The following is a 14,059-nucleotide window of genomic DNA, read 5'->3' as shown; positions in this document are numbered from 1 at the left end:
ATGTGGAAATAGGCATCCTTGAGGTCTAGGGTAGTAAGGAAGTTGCCCTGTGAAAGCAGAGGAAGGACCTGCTGAAGTGATCATGTATAGGTTTAAGGGTCTGAGGTCTAAAATAGGCCTGAGAGCCATCCTTTTTTGGTATGAGAAAATAGAGGGAGTAAACAGTTGGTGCAGGGGAACTGGTTCTATTGCACTTTTTGTAGGCGGGAGATTACCTCCTGCTTTAGCAGTAACAGATGTTCTTGGGACATTGGACGCTGTTTGGGTGGTATGTTTGGAAGAGTAGATGTTAGTTCAAGACAGTAGCCTGATTGAATTATCTGTTGCACCCACCTGTCTGAAGTGATGTTTTCCCAGGCAGGGAGGAATTGGTAAAGTCTTCCCCCGACTGGAGTGGAATGGTCTGGGGGAAGTGGAGGGAAGTCATGGGGTGGAGGCAGAGCGGGAGTTGTTATTTTTGCCTCTGCGGTTATTCCTTCGGTAATCACCCCTTTGGTAACCTCTAGTAAAGGTGGATTGGGTGGTAGCCTTGTAAGAAGTGGAGGGGCTATCAGAGGAGTAGCCTCTGTGGGTGCTTCTGAAGGATGAGCGACGAAAAGACCATCTGGGAGCTTGCGACTGCAAGGCTTCCATAGATTTGGCTGGGTCTGTATCCTTTTTCATTTCCTCAAGTGATACGTCCACATTGGGGCCAAATAGGTGTTGCTCATCGAATGGCTGATAGAGTATGGAACTCTGGACTTCAGGTTTAAAACCTGAGATGCGTAACGAAGTAGCCTGTGCAAAAGGATACTGGTGTTTATTGCCCTTGAGGCGGTATCTGCCACATCTAAGGCACAACGGATAGAGGTGTTAGTGATGGTTTTACCTTCCTGTATGAGTTAATTGGCCCTGTTTTTATACCTGTCAGGGAGGTGCTGCATTATGGACTCAAGTTCATCATAATGTGCCCGGTCATACCTGGCGAAGAGCGCTTGGGTATTAGCAATGCGCCATATGTTTGCTGCCTGTGATGCTGTGCGTTTGACAGACGTCCAGAAGTTTAGATTCCTTATCTGGTGGTGGTGCGTCACCTGATGTTTGGGAATTGGCTCTCTTCCTTGCATTAGAGACTACCAAGGAGTCTAGTGGTGCGGAGCCCTCAATGTATGCTGGATCAGTAGGAGCAGCCTTATACTTTTTTTCTATTCTCGGGTTGATGGCTCGAGCCCTGATGGGGTCTTTAAAGATCTCTGGTGCATGCTTAATGCCCCCTTTAAGCATGGGTAAAATTGAGGTGGACCTTTGTTTGGTGTCCATGAGAAAATCTTCCTCTACTGGGTCTGTATGAAGGGCAACCCCGTGGTACTGGGCAGCTCTGTGAAGGAGCTGGTTGAAGCAGATATTGTCCTCAGGAGGGGAAGGCTTGGAGGAGTAGATATCATCCTGTGGGGTGTAAGGGACGTCTGGGACAATGTAATCATCCCAGGGGTCTGGGGAGCCGGTAGGGTTCCCCCTAGGGATTGATCGTCCGCACCTCCCCTTGCATCATCTGAGGTGTTATCATCATCCACTGGGGTAGGTGATGGTGCAGGAGAGCGGTGTGGTGGGGGTAGGAGGAAGAAGAGAAGGGATCCTTAATGGAGAGGTAGCAAAGTCTCTATTTTTCGGTGGTGGTGCCGGTGCAGGCACTTCTAGGGGTCTTTTCTTGATACTAAGCATTAAGTGACCAGTCTTAGGATCCTTCACAAGTGTCTTTTGGGTAGGATCTGAACGAAACAGTTCTTCTGTGGGAAGCAGATCCTTCGGAGTCGACGGCTTCGGTGCCGTAAGTTTTTTTGGTGTCGACTCGGTAGCAGTTCTAGGTTTGGAAGCGTGCAGTTTTGTAGTGTCTTTGTCCGATGGAACCTGTTGTTTTTTCGGTTCCGAGGTCTTTGGCTTTGAAGAATGAGAGTTGGGGCCCTTTGGTGGGCATTTCTTGATCGGCTCCGAAGGTGTTGTTGGTGCCGAGGAACCGGTACTAGCCTTCGACGCAGAGTGCTTAGATGTCGAAGCAGCGGTCAGCGTGGATGAGGACGAAGTCTTCTTTTTCGTCCCAGAGTATGTTTTTCGGCACCGAGTGTAGGCTGACTCGAGCCAGAGACCCCTGAAGGCTTAGTAGGCTTCTTTACCGGGCCCAAAGGCGGGGCATGGGAAGCAGTGTCTCGGTGTACACCTGGGCTCGAAGGTGAAGGTGGTACGAAGCCTTTTTTGATAGTGTCGAGGGGGGGTTTGGGTCGGGGGTCGACGTCTGTACTCACAGCCCTCTGAGCTGGAGTGATGTCCTCGACGTCATCTGCTTCGGAGGCGCTGATGATGCCTTCTTCGACCAGACCTTGCTCCGGGACATCGACGCCTTCTTGAAAGATGTCGTCGGGGATCGAAGATGAGGAGCGAGCCATTGTTCTTCTAGCTAGTCGGCCCTGGATCGTCTTCTTGGAGTGGAAGGAGGCGCAAGCTGGACAGTCTCTGGCCTCGTGCTCCGGTGAGAGGCAGAGGTTACACACCTCATGCAGGTCCGTGTGGGGAAACTTCGACCCACATCGAGGACACTGTTTGAATGGCGTCCTTTCCAAGAGCCGGAGATGAGGCCCAGGTAGGCCCGAAGGCCTTCGTCGACGACCGGAATCAAAGACTTTGAAGTTGAAGGGTCGCGTGGATTGGGAAAACGCGATCGAAACAATACCGTTGAGAAAGGAAGGATTGCACGTCAAAAGTGAAAACCGTTAACGGTTCCGAACCGGAACGCGAAAATACATCCGAGCCCGATGGCAGATAAAAACAATCTGAGGATGGAGCCAATGCCCATTATGATCCAAAGCAGGAGTCACATACCTCGTGACTTCCAAAGACTTTCCAAGACAAAAACAAGTGCAAACATCCAGGCCCAACACCAGATGGCAATCTATGCATAGTGTGTAATCTGAAGCTCATATACCTCGAACACATTATTTTCAACGCCATCAGATCTAACTTTAACAAATGCAAGACCTAATGCATTGCAAATACTTGTTTCTTTTAGTTGCCAGGTCCGTAAGTCCACTCCCCGCTCGTGTCCCTTCAGGTGTTGTTCCACATCTCAGTGCCACCCCAAATGCTATTAGACTCCGGTTCTACTTGGACTGGGGGGTCAGAGGGCTTGGGATCATCGATATGTATGGTAATCTCGCCTGTTCTGCAGCGCAATAGCCTCCCCACGGTGTGTTGGGCCACTCAGGGCAGGTACACCATCTTGCCTCAGGCATGGGGACTTGTCTCTTGCTTGAGACAAACACAAGGTTAAGGAAAAGACCAGGACACACAGAACCCAAAGCAAGGGTACTGCTGTCACCAAGCAACACTGGTCGTCTAAATAAAGCCTTATTACAAGCTCCTGAAAACTGACTACGGACCCAGGACCAAAGCTGTGTTTGCAATCTCAAAGCCATCTCAGAGCCTGCACCACGTCACAAAACACTTAACTGTTGCACAAACTCTATTATCTTTTCCTCAATTACCCCTCAACTACAGTATTGGATCACTACTGAACATAAGCACTCCAGGTGTTCAAATACTAGTTTGCCGGACCTGGTGCGTTCTCTCTTAGAAGTTGAATTAAATCTGCCCAATTTGACAAGAATAACAGAGGTTCTATGTAGAAACATAATAGACATTATGCCAAATGTATTTGGCAATACAGGATACCCTCATCTCCAGATCACACATCTCATTGGGAATCTGCTAAATTAGATCCTGAATTTCCAACAGGAACCTGGGTGTGCTGGAAGGAGCATCTAACCGCCCTATAAAAATTGGGGACACTTTCTTCCCCCCTGTGATCGTAGTCACACTGTGCAACCCTTTAATTTTGGAGCTTAGGCGTTGTCTGACCTGAAGGCTTTTATAACCGGTTTAGTGCCAAATCCATATTGGAGTCATACATTTTGATTGTTGGCCCTCAAACACACCATCAACAGGATGTTCATAACGTATTGAAACTACTACTTTCATTTATCTTGATTAGAAAATTGTTATTTTGTATAGATCACGCGTTATGTGCGAGGTGAAAGAGGAACAAACTTTTTTTGGGGGCGACGAGCCCATTTAAAAATCGACCCATCTGCTCTCACTATGCTCGATGAAGGTAGGGGTGGGTAAGATCTGTCTTGGTTGAGGCTCTCAATGCTGGTCGAATCCCCACCCACAGCATCGCTATTTGAGCACTGTGGTCCATTTACCCCGCCAGAGAACGGAGGAACTCCTACTAGTTCACATTAGGAGCAAAAACACCAGCTACCAGCAGGTCTATTCAGTTCATCCTACCTACACCTTCACGCATCTACAGCGTATCCAACAGTTCCACTGGCCTCACATTTATCAAGGCACGCATGGCATAGATCGGGTACCAGTGCAGAACGTCTGATCTCTCAATCTCTTCCCCCAGCTTGTTGCCTTCTACTTTCAATGAGGTCCTGTGTATAGATTTAGAACTGCGGGTTTTAGACCAGTACTGCCCAGTAAGAGCTCTGGGTGTTCAGATGGCATGTTTAATTTTACTCCAGATCTGTAAGCACATACCAGTAATTTTCTCAATAGGTTGGCTGTATGCTCTATTTAGATGTGTTTAAATGATCAACATGGTTAAAATTTACTACTGGTACAGCAAGTACCTTCTTGACACTCTCTATAGTTAGAATGGAGAAATGTTTGAGGTTCTAACCCCGTCCCAGCAGGAGCATAGATGCTTATTTTGTTATGTGGGACATCTATGTTTCCATCTGTGCGTTACTTCTGATTTTACCACAGAGATGTTAAAACTATTGGCTTTGCAAATGCTTGTTTGTGTCAATGCTAAACATCACTGGCAAAAAGCATTTGCAGAACTCCTCTATCTCTGCATCTCAAACAAAGCATGGTGCGTCCCTCTAGCTCCAAAGCATTCTCAGCATCTGTAACCTCTTGAATTAGAGCGTGGGGAGTCAAACTTGAGTGGTTCACTAAAAGGTTTACTACAATGCTTGCCACCAACTCAGTGAAGTTTCTCTTCCTCTCAAGTGGGGTGGTCTACCTTCCAGAGCCTGTAGCTCAGGGGTCTCCAGCTTTCTCTGTAACAAAAGCTATTTATGATCAATGGAAATCTTCCTGAGCTACTAATATTATAAGCAATGTAATAGTTATCACATCAGGCAAGATTGCATTAGTGGCCACAGGTGCAAAGATTACCAGCAGTGATCAATCCAGTGCATCAAGCATTGTTGCCAGCAGTAATATAAAAATGGTCTGTCAATGTGGAACACCTTAACGTAATACACGACAGTCATTACTGCAAAGACCCTAGCACCAAGTTATTATTAGGAATAAGTCTCACCAACACCTTTTGATTTTTATCACTCAATTATCAACTTTAAGTATATTTTGGATATTCAACCATTTTTCTCAAAACATCAGCTTATGAGCTCTGAGAATACACACATTTTCCTCTCAACTACATGCTTTTTAATTTTGGTATACAAATAGAAGTCAACTAAGGAAAAGCTTTTAATTTTCTAGACTAGTATGCACACAGGAGAGCTACTTACAAGTAACTGTAGAGCTACCAGTAGCTCACGAGCTACTGGTTGGAAAAGCCTGCTGCAGCTGTTCTCGGGTTTCACAACATCATGCAGTACACGAAGAGGGCTGAACTCCGGGTGTAGAAAGAATTTATGCACTTCAACTTGTAATGATTATCAGGTGTCTTCCTAAGGAGACACTAGTTTCCCTATTCTTTTCAATTAGTAGCTCTATACAGGTTAGTTGCAAATCTGCTGCTGTTCTACAGGGAACTACATTTGGCAGGTTTACACCCAAAAAAGTATGAACATCTTAGAGTGTATTTTTGTTTTATAGTTGAGCCTCTTCACCCCCTCCCACAATTACAGTTACAAGTATAATATATAGGAACACACACCTGCAACAGGCATGTCACTCCACCCTTAGTTTAAGCATCCACGATTACAACCAGGTGGACTGTATAACAGCAAGTGCACCTGGGGCACAATAGGCTTGTGCACCAAGAGCACTTAAGTATTACAGAAGGGGCCGCAGACGCATGTACAGCCCCTTCCGTAATACTGAGTGTGCTAGCGCAAATGTAGCACCAGCGCCATCTTAAGAGGACATTAATTTATTTATATGGGGGTGTGGCCCCATGCAAATGAGGAAATCACTTTGCCTCTGCTCCCTCGTTCATAATACAGCACGGGCACAGAGTCAAAGAGGCCTTTATGAGGCACCCTGAAAATGCGCCACAAAAGGGTGGTGCTCTTTCAGTGTGCCTCCTAATGGCAGCCTTCTTGGGGTGAAGAAAATAGACATTCCCCTGCAAGTGGATGCAGTCACTCACTGGACCTCCCTGCAAGATCTCTCTCTCCTTTTGAAAGTGCAGGCGGTATGCTGCCTGCAATGCGAAACACAGAACAGCTTTGAAGCAGCCACTCTGTATTTCACTTGCATGCGCTGGTACAGCTGCCCTGGGGGCAGCACATTCTTTGTAATACAGTGCACTGTCCTTTTTTACACACCGTTTAAAAAGTGCACTATGGCACAAACCGATAATGCCACGTATGTATAATACGGCCCCAGGTGCATTTCTATTCAGACACTCAACAGTATGAACTGCAACCATAGCCATTAGTTACACTGTATATCTGGTGTCCAATTAAACGTATTTGTAGTTCCCCAACCCTGTATGCATCCATTGTTGCCACTTTGAGGACTGGTCCTGCCTTTATTCATGAAGCTGTGTACTCCCAACTTCAATTCTTCTTGTACCTTACTTTGCAACAACCACAAGGTCCTTACCATCCCCCAGTGACTGAGAGCACTAGTTTGTTAACCACTTTATCGGTCAAATTTGCTGGTGTTCACAGGGGATTGCAGGATGTCATCTATCACAACATTTTCATCACAATTCTCTTTGTAAGAGGCTGTACTATTTGTTCGAGGCAAACTTGCTCCTAAAACACTAGTAGTTTATTTTGTGTTGAGGCTGCCACTACTGCGTTACTGTCCTGCTCTACTCCCAAGAAAATCTATTGTTTGAACAGGATGGATTTTACTGCTGACTGGGAACCCCAACTAGGATAGTTGTTGCATTACTTGGTTTGTGCTTGTTGGACACTGTTGGAACAAGGTTCCCTTTGCCAGCAAATCGTCTGGGTATGGGCACATCTGAATTGTAGGTCATCTTAAATGTGGAGTCACCACAACCAGATATCTTGAAAAAGATAGTGGGTGCAGATTTCATGCTGAAAGGTAGCATATTTAAATGATCGTGAATAACCTCAAGGACAAACCCTAGATATTTTGATACTCCTCAGCATGTTACACTAGGAGTCTATGAGATCAACAGTTATCAAGATATCACCATTTCTGAGAACAGGCTGTTTTGTTCTCAGAAATGGGCGTGTTCACCAGTTCTAGGCAATAATCACAACTTAATATATTTTTTGCAGGTTCTTCCTTGTCATTCCATCTTTGTGACACATAGTCCCCCCAGGCAGGTCAACCGCCAAGTGTTGTGCAACTGGAGGGGACGAATCGGGCTTTTGTTTGATTGGCCATTACTGCTTGAAGTTTGTGATCTTTTGCCTTTCTCACAAGAATTATCTTTGCTGACTGGGATATTGCCACCAATATCTATCATAGTTCCATTCTGCCCTCTTGGGATTGAAGAATAAGGATGGAACCCTGGTCCTCTTTGGCTTCAAGAGCCTCAAGTCCACACCACCTGAGTTTCTGTTATTTTATAGGTTTTCAGCAGTGAATAGCAATAGAGTCACCACAACCAGATATCTTGAAAAAGATAGTGGGTGCAGATTTCATGCTGAAAGGTAGCATATTTAAATGATCGTGAATAACCTCAAGGACAAACCCTAGATATTTTGATACTCCTCAGCATGTTACACTAGGAGTCTATGAGATCAACAGTTATCAAGATAACAGCCTGTTCTCAGAAATGGTGATTTGTTGTATTTGCATCTAGAACTTTAATTGCGGAACGGGTCACTCCAATCTTATTTTAATAGCAGGTCTCTGGTTCCTTTTCAGCTGCCCCTTGTGCAGTAACCCTTCATCCTCTTGTTGCAGCAGTGGATTGAGGTTTTTGTGTGGTTGCATTGTGGGCGTGTTCACCAGTTCTAGGCAATAATCACAACTTAATATATTTTTTGCAGGTTCTTCCTTGTCATTCCATCTTTGTGACACATAGTCCCCCAGGCAGGTCAACCGCCAAGTGTTGTGCAACTGGAGGGGACGAATCGGGCTTTTGTTTGATTGGCCATTACTGCTTGAAGTTTGTGATCTTCTGCCTTTCTCAAAAGAATTATCTTTGCTGACTGGGATATTGCCACCAATATCTATCGTAGTTCCATTCTGCCCTCTTGGGATTGAAGAATAAGGATGGAACCATGGTCCTCTTTGGCTTCAAGAGCCTCAAGTCCACACCACCTGAGTTTCTGCTATTTTATAGGTTTTCAGCAGTGAATAGCACGTCAATGACTATGAACTAAACTTCTGGCTTAGATGTAGATACTTGCAGCAATGCAAGGCTTCGTCACACAGGGTGCCTGGACATGTATTTGTTTGCAAAGTCTAATGAAGGAAGACTTATGGCAAGTCTTAACAAATCTCCCCCTAAGGCTCCTCCCTCCCACACCAAGAATACATTGTGCACTCTTCTTGCTCTTTTCTGGGAAGTGTTGCATGAACTTCCCCATCTCTACTTTCCATGCAGCAAGGAATATAGCATTTGTAGTACAACACTTTTATTCAGCAGCTCTTTCAAAGACTTTCCCCACTGCATCTAGCCTCTTCCTTATGAGGCACACTGCCCAAGGATGGTAAACTATTAGACTCTTTCCATGCCATATCCACTATTAAGGAATCCGTCTCCACATGGTGCAAGATAAACAAAAGGTTCTTGTGGCTAACGTTTTGAATTAGTTTCCATTCTGCGTCACTGCTTTGGGATTAGCTAGATTTTTTATAGCTTCCTTCCCTTGTTAAAGGCTCAGTAACACAATGGGAATTACTTGTCCCTTGCAGCGTTAAGAGTCACTAGTAAATAAGGGCTCCCTACTATTCCTCCATCTAGACCTTATGTGTCTGCTGTAGAGATGGGCAAGACAACAAATTAACAGTGATAGCCGAGCCAAAGGTCTGGCTCAGCCGTTACAGCCTGTGCACGAGTCAAGCCCCGAAATGTTTGCTACCACAACCATACAACAAACATCAGGTAAGATGATTAAATCTCTTCAAAAATTGAAAATAAGTATGCATCCTAAACGTTTGGAGCCTAGACATTAATACATCACGTTTTAGCACTGCACCGAGAAGTATTAACAGTGATTTTTAAACAAACCATTAGTCAACTAAGAGGCAGAACAGCTGTCATGTAAACCCTACATATGGCCCAGATGATTAACCCCTTCAGCGCTGCGCGGATTTCCGCGCAGTGCTGAAGGTTCTGAGCGCGGGCGGGGCCATGACGGAACGGTTCCGTCATAAGCACAGCCCAACCGATGTGCATGACGGAACCGTTCCGTCATAAGCGTCGAAGGGGTTAAAGAGCAACTTTATAGTCTATTAGATCAAACAGTTTTTTTTCCTTTTGTTTTTTTTTACAACTAGTATTTTTGATTCGCGACTCGAAAGTGCTTTCATACACAATGAAAAAGATATGGTGAAATAAAATATTTTCTTAAGCTCAGAATTTAAGTAGGGAAGCTGTGATTTACGCAGGATTTTTGGAACTTAGTACAAATCAGTCACTCAACATCAATTTCTCTTTGCTTTTTTGCGTTAAGGCTTTGTTTGTACCTCTGCAGTTGTTATATTTACGAGAGCACTGCTTGCATTATGCAAGGCCACATTCATTTTTATAGGCAAAGGGAGAACCACACGATGTTGATCCAATGTGCAGAATTGAACCCGATTCCCCGGCGCCAAAGTCAGGAGCTTTGGCCACAACGCCATGTCCTGGGAGAGGAAGGTAGACAGATGCTACTTGAAAACTTGGCTTGTCAAGGGCTCGAGGTTCCAACAGGATCTCGAGCAGAGCCAGTGTTCAGGCTTGAGATTTTAGTGGATCACCCACCTCTTATCTTCTGCTGCTCTGTGTCCTATACAACCAAATCACGTGTCAGTAAAGGTCTTGACAGTTAAGATCCTACCACATATTCTGTCACAGCATTATCTTCCTTGTATTTATAATATGCAACCTCCTCTAAAGCAAAGGCTAATTTGGACCATCCGCACTATGGGCCTGTCCATATTCTATCGCAAGTGTTCGTGGCCAGGGGTCCCTTGATCCTCTTCCAAGTACAACTTGTCTAAAAACCAAGCTCTGTTTGGGGGTCATTTATGTTTCTCCGAGTAATTTGTAGCCACTTAATGTCTTATTTTCCTGCAACAGCACTGCCATTTCAGACTGGTGACACCAATTTTATTCTTTCAACACCGAAGACTTTTCTTTCATTGATCTTAAAAAATATATATCTCTGGTGATGGAAGAGCGTATGTCTCACAACAGTCGGTCGAATTGGAGTTAATTTTATGTGGATGCATAACTGAAGTTAATGGACTTTCCTTTTAATGGCTTTCTAGATTGCAGAGGTTTTTGATGTCAGAAACACGTATGCGCTTGAAATTCAAGGCATCTATTCCCAAGGCTTGTCGTCCGGATGCATTGCATGCATTTATTTTTGTATATGTTGCTTAAAGTTTCCGGGTGAACGTTTCGCGTATCTCCACATTATAGGACATTGTGCCTTCTACACGGAGTCTTAGAGAGCAGACCCTTGTTTCTTCAGTGCTATCAACCCATCAGAGAACCCCAACTCAGTCATGGCTGCTTCTTTATCCTGTGCCATATTTTGGGAACAGGGTCAAGACAGATTTGCATATAGGTGGGTCCAAACTGGGGCGGAATAGTGAGCAAAAGAGGGATGGATTAAACCCGGGTCTGTGACTGGGGGTGAGAGGTTGAAAAGTTTCAGCATTCCACCCATCATCTTAATATTTTTGCTACATTTTGTGACACATCACAAAATAAAATCATGGACAGTATTGAAACTATTCAAACAGTTTGGACCTAGCCATATGTAAATCAGTCTAGTCCCTGCTCTCCATGGGAACAGTCCAGCCCGAACTGTCAAGCCAGATCCTCCCTGGACCAGAAACCAGCATCCTGGGACCACTTTCCGGGTATTACCCTTCATCAGCCAGGCTAGCTTGAATCCAGTGGCACAGCGAGCTAGGGACACAAGTGTGATGGGTATGCCCAAACTTGGGTCTCTGGCAGTTCAGGCTGGACTATTCCCATGAGGAGCAGAATCAAGACTGTTTTGCATATGGTGGAGTCCAAACTGGGTGGCGCAGTGAGCAAATGAAAAATGAATTTAGCCCAGATCTCTTGACGGGGGAAGGAGGATGAATGCTTGATTTATTCAGCATTCTGTACATCAATTGTTGCCGCTCCATATTGCGTGACACAGCATGGTGAAGCAGTACTGCTTTTCTTTGTTTTGGCATTACTGGTTTAAATAAAGAGAACGCAGCACAGGGCATCTGCTTGTAATTACGGGTATGCATATATTATGAATGGTATGCTAGGTATCAGGTGCAATTTCTTTCGATGAAAAGAAGGAATATGCTACTTACCAGTATGCATCTGTTCTTGGCATGTAGAGCTGCAGAGTTGTACACTTAGCATAGATCGCCATCTGGTGTTGGGCCCGGATGTTTGCAGTTTGTTTTTCTTCTTGGACAGTCTTTGGAAGTCACGAGTTTGGTGACTCCTCCTTCGGTCCGTACTGCGCATGGGCTTCGGCTCCATCCTCAGATTGTTTTTCGCCAACAGGGAAATGATGGAGCTTGGTAATCACAGTGAGAAACCCATGTGTGTAGTATCTAAATAAGATGTACTGGAACGGATACAGGTAGCCGGGGAGGCGGGTGGGCGTGTACAACTCTGCAGCTCTACATGCCAAGAACAGATGCATACTGGTAAGTAGCATATTCCGTTCGAGGCATATGAGCTGCAGATTGTACACTTAGCATAGATTATATAGCAGTACCCAACCTTAGCGGCGACCACCGGTATCCACTGCAGTGGTTTGAAATAGTGTCTTTAGTACAGCCTGGCCCACTCTAGCTTGCTGCTTGGATTGCACATCTACACAGTAATGTTTTGTGAAGGTGTGCGGTGTAGACCATGTGGCTGCTTTGCAGATGTCATCTAAGGGTATATTCCCTAGAAAGGCCATAGAAGCCCCTAACTTTCTTGTAGCATGGGCTTTAGGCGGAACAGATAATGTTCTTTTTGCCTTTTGATAGCAAATCTGTATGCATTTTACAATCCACCTAGCTATCCCTGATTTAGAAATGGGGTTGCCTTTATGTGGTGGAGAGAAGGAGACGAACAATTGTTTAGTCTTCCTGAAGGGTTGCGTTCTTTGTATGTAGTATAGCAAGGCCCTTTTTACATCGAGTGTGTGTAAGGCTCTTTCTGCAACAGATTGAGGTTGCGAGAAGAAGACCGGTAATTCCACCGATTGATTGAGATGGAAGGGGGAAATGACCTTGGGCAGGAACTTCGGATTTGTGCGAAGTATGACCTTGCTGTGATGTATTTGTATGAAGGGTTCCTGTATAGTGAACGCTTGTATTTCACCAACCCTTCTAAGGGAAGTGATAGCTACGAGAAAAGCTGTTTTCCAGGTGAGAAACTGTAGCTCGCATTTATGCATTGGTTCGAAGGGCGGACCCATTAGTCGTGTAAGAACTAAATTTAGATTCCATACAGGGGAAGGTGGTGCCCTGGGAGGAATTACTCGTTTAAGGCCTTCCATGAAGGCTTTAATAGCGGGCACTCTGAAAAGAGATAAATGCTGTCTGTTTTGTAGGTAAGCAGCGATCGCTGCTAGGTGTAGGCGTATGGATGAATATGCCAGGTTACACCTGTGGAGATGGAGCAGATAGCATATGATGTGCTGTATGGATGCATCTAAAGGGTTGATTGTATTGTTACGGCAGTAAATAACAAATCTTTTCCACTTTGCGGCATAACATGCTCTAGTGGTAGGACGTCTGGCTTCCATGATGATGTTCATGCAATCAGGGGGAAGGTTAAGGTATCCGAATTCTAGGATTTCAGGAGCCAGATCGCCAGGTTGAGCTGAGCTGGGTCCGGGTGCCTGATTTCTCCATGGTTCTGGGTTAGGAGGCATGGGGATAGGTGCAGTTTTTGATGTGGTACCACTGATAGTTGTAGTAGCGTGGTGTACCACGGCTGCCTGGCCCACGTCGGAGCTACCAGAATGAGTGTGAGGGAGTGCTGTTGTAGCTTCCTGACCACTAATGGAATTAGTGGGAGACGTGGAAAGGCGTATGCAAATCTGCCTGACCAGTTCATCCACATCGCATTGCCCTTGGACAATGGGTGTGGGTATCTGGCGGCGAAGCTTGGGCATTTTTTGTTTTCGTGGGTGGCGAAGAGGTCTATCTGAGGATGCCCCCACTGTTTGAAGAATGGCTGAAGAACTTGCGGATGCAGTTCCCATTCGTGTAGTTGTTGCGTTTGTCTGCTGAGCAGATCTGCCATGGTGTTTTGTACGCCTGGAACGTGTTGTGCCAGGAGAAAGATGTTTTGGGGAATTGCCCATCTCCATATGCTCTGGGCTAAGCGGGAGAGCTGGGGAGAGTGTGTCCCCCCCCTGTTTTTGGATATAATACATTGCAGTCATGTTGTCTGTGCGAATGAGGACTGCTTTGCCCGAAATCTGTTTTTGGAAAGATTTTAGGGCTAGAAAGATCGCCAAGAGCTCCAGATGGTTGATGTGGAGCAATTTTTGCTGTGGCGTCCATAGACCTTGCATTGTGAGGTGTAGGAGGTGCGCTCCCCAGCCGGAGAGCGATGCGTCCGCTGTTAGAATCACCTGAGGAACCGGGTCCAGGAACGGCCGCCCTTTGGAAAGGTTTGTGGTGTTCCACCACTGCAGAGAGTGATGTGTGCGGCCGT

Source organism: Triturus cristatus, chromosome 3_2 (assembly GCF_964204655.1).
Source record: "Triturus cristatus chromosome 3_2, aTriCri1.1, whole genome shotgun sequence".
Taxonomy (NCBI): Eukaryota; Metazoa; Chordata; class Amphibia; order Caudata; family Salamandridae; genus Triturus; species Triturus cristatus.
This window is presented reverse-complemented; position numbering follows the sequence as displayed.